Below are 3,306 nucleotides of genomic sequence, written 5' to 3' on the forward strand. Positions count from 1 at the left end.
TGATGTCAAACCTGAGTTTGATCCTCAGAATCCAAATGACAAAGAGAAAAGTCTGCTGTAGGATATTAATTAAAGATGTGTTACATTTGTTTATGCTGTGGAGTATTTCTTTAATGACACAAAGATGTGGTGCATTCTTTTATGTTGCATTTGTTTGACTCTGTAAACCTATGTTACTTTGCCTGTCTAAAACACCTTGTTAGTCTAATAAAGACCTGAATGGCCAATAGTGAGGTAGGAGAAAAGATACGTGTTGCTGGCATGCAGAGAGAATAAATAGGAGAAGAAATCTGGGAGAAGATAGAGAAATAAGAGAGACGGGGAGAGGAAGACTCCAGGGGCCAGCCACCCAGCTACACAACAAGCCATGGAGAAAGAAGTTTAAAAAAGTATACAGAAACAGAGAAAGATAAAAGTCCAGAGGCAAAAGATAAACAGGATAATTAAGCTGGTTAGAAAGAACCCAGACTAAAGCTGGCATTCATAAGAACAAATCAGCCTCCATGTATTCTTGTATTCTTTGGTCCTCCAAAGACCAAAGAATAAAAGATAAAAAAACAACAACACAAATCCAAATGTCCTCTGATTTCCACAGCTATGCCATGTCACATGTGCACCTAGAAACATGCACACACATACACACAGAGGTAATTTATTAATGACATGTAATAAAAGTTAAAAGAATTTAAGAAAAGGAAAAGAAAAAAAAAGAGCCAGGTGATGGTGATGCACGCTTTTAATGCCAGCACTTGGGAGGCAGACCTTTGTGAGTCCAAGGACAGCCTGGTCTACAAATCGAGTTCCAGGAAAGGCGCAAAGCTACAAAGAGAAATCCTGTCTTGAAAAACAAAAAAAAAAATGGCACCAGTAAGGAAGCAGGAAGTAAGAAATCCAGAATCTAGAAAGAGCAGGAAACATTCTTTCCACAGCCTCCAACAGATATGCAATTTGCCATCATCATCATTATGACTTCATTCCATAAACTCTTAAGATGGACACCAAATTCCAGAACTATAAAAGATAAATCCTTCATAGTCAAGCAACAGAGTTTGGGGTAATAGGTTACAGAAAAAATAGAAAGATAATGCTGAGTTCTCCTGCTCATTTTTATTAAAGGTTTTTCATACCAAAAGACATAAGAGACATTAAAACCATTATATTTTGCTGGGCTCTGTAAACATTTTCATCAATATTTCAGGCACATTGGCTCTCATCCTAAAGGGGGAAGTGGAAGTGTGCATGTCCAGGGCTATGTGTAGTGCAGGCAGCTGGTGAATCTCAGAGGAGGTTTTTGTTGGAGGCTGAAGCACTGTGGGAGGATTACTATAACCCTGCTGACAGTAGTAATCTGCCAGGTCTTCATCCTGGACACTGCTGATGGTGAGAGTGTAATCTGTCCCAGATCCACTGCCTGTGAAGCGATCAGGGACCCCAGTGTACCGAGTGGATGCTAAGTAGATCAGCAGTTTAGGAGACTGCCCTGTTTTCTGCTGGTACCAGGCCAAGTAGTGATTGGAGCCTGAAGTGAGACTCTGACTGGACTTGCAGCTGATGGTGACCTTCTCTCCTGCTGACACAGCCAGGGAGGATGGAGACTGGGTCAACACGATGTCTGCACAGGTACCTGCAATATGGAAGAGCAAAGATCACGTATAACAAGAAAATACAGAACTCAATATATATGAAATTTGTCATTTAAAGTCCTTGTAGTGCCATATTGTCAGAGTATTATTGAATAATAAAACATTAAACCCTGGCTCATGTTATAAATTTCTTATATACAAAGAAGCGATTCTGAAAAGTTGGTAATATTTTAAAATTTCTCACCAGACACCCAGAGCAGCAGGGACATGAGGACCTGGGTCCGTGACTCCATCCTGCTCCCCCTGCTTGTCTGATGCAGCTCTGTTCTCACTGAAAAGGCCTGGTTTATACATTCTGAGCAGCTGGTCTAGGCTGGAGGAGCTCATGCAAAGCAGTCAGCAAATACAAAGGCAGATGCCTGGGCAGTGTGTGTGAGAGAGGTTGCTGTCAATCAACAGCCAAAAATACCATAACAGAGAGCATAAGAAATCACTGAAAGATATTGGCTTATAGCTCTCCAACAGAAATCTACTGGGATCTCTAATAGATGCTTTGGTTAAAATCTAAGACATATTTAAATCAGGTGACTTGTGCAGAGACATTAGGAGAGCTATTGTAGATTGACAGTTCTAGGGAAATGATACGTTCAAAAAATTAGAACAACAAATTAGGAAACATACAGTAAAGAAAATGTGCAATTATTGAAAAGAAGGATGGAAGGAAGAAAAGAAGAAAGCCAAAATTGAGAGAATTAATGCTAATTATTTTCATTATCTCCCATCTCCGAAGCAATTCTTATAGTAAGGATAATGAACAGTGCCTCAGTTATTTGTGCTCCAGTTTCTGGGCCAATAATTGAACAGAGATGCAAAGAGAAGGCCCTGATCTCTTTGTAGAAATCCTGAGGACATTAATTTAAACACGAAATCCGAGGAACTTTTATCTCAAAGCAAAGGTAAACCCTACAGAAACTCAGGAAAAAAAGATAGATCTAAATTGGGGGGAATGGGAGGGGAATGAAAGACACAAGATTTCGCCCACCCCATCCCTCAAGCCGCGCAGCATGGACTCGGGTTCCCATTCATCATGGGCAGCTGGGGAGCCAGGGGCCTGGGGCGTGAGCTGCAACAGTTCACTGCTTGAGGCGGCGCTTCAAGGTGGGCCCAGATGGCCAGGTTTGGTGGAGAGCTGGTTCTGTCAGCAGCCGGGCTTCTCCATGTCTGACAGCTTCCCTTTGCTCACCCAAAAGCAACCCAGGATCTGTGTTTGAGCAAATGAGGACTCCTACACAGAAAGAAGCCATTGCAGATGACAGTGTCCTAAATGAGATTATCATTGCGGCTTCTAACTAGCAACTGCCATGTGGGCATACACTGAGTGCTAACTAATATCCATTACAGTCACCTGTAATGGTGATAGGTCAGATTCTCAGGCAAACATCTCCTGGACCAACAACATGCTAAACACATTACATAAAGGTAGTAGAATGATGGTGTCATTCACTATTGTGTGTTTTTGCAGTGAGATATGCAAGGTCTCTGTGCCCTTCTCCAGAAGTGTCAGGAAAAAACTGCAAAATTTGTCACCCCTGCTTAGTGTTCCTTTGAGTCAGAAATCATGCTTTGCTGGCATTTTGTTTCAAAACCAGAAATGGAAAAATCTGACCCTCAGAGTCCTCAGTGAGGTGAGAGCCATAAGGAGTCAGCAATGGTGTTGGGTGAC

The 3,306-nt window shown here is 41.8% G+C and overlaps 1 pseudogene across 1 annotated transcript; it reads right to left on the minus strand.

Moving 5' to 3' along the window:
- Positions 1-1,154: 1,154 nt before the first annotated feature.
- LOC143266819 (immunoglobulin kappa variable 4-1 pseudogene) lies at positions 1,155-1,891 on the minus strand (annotated as a pseudogene). Its single transcript, XR_013049650.1, has 2 exons — positions 1,828-1,891; positions 1,155-1,624 (listed from the first exon to the last, which is right to left on the minus strand). The product of XR_013049650.1 is annotated as an immunoglobulin kappa variable 4-1 pseudogene (transcript).
- Positions 1,892-3,306: the final 1,415 nt, after the last annotated feature.

This window comes from Peromyscus maniculatus, chromosome 3 (genome assembly GCF_049852395.1).
Source record: "Peromyscus maniculatus bairdii isolate BWxNUB_F1_BW_parent chromosome 3, HU_Pman_BW_mat_3.1, whole genome shotgun sequence".
Classification (NCBI taxonomy): domain Eukaryota; kingdom Metazoa; phylum Chordata; class Mammalia; order Rodentia; family Cricetidae; genus Peromyscus; species Peromyscus maniculatus.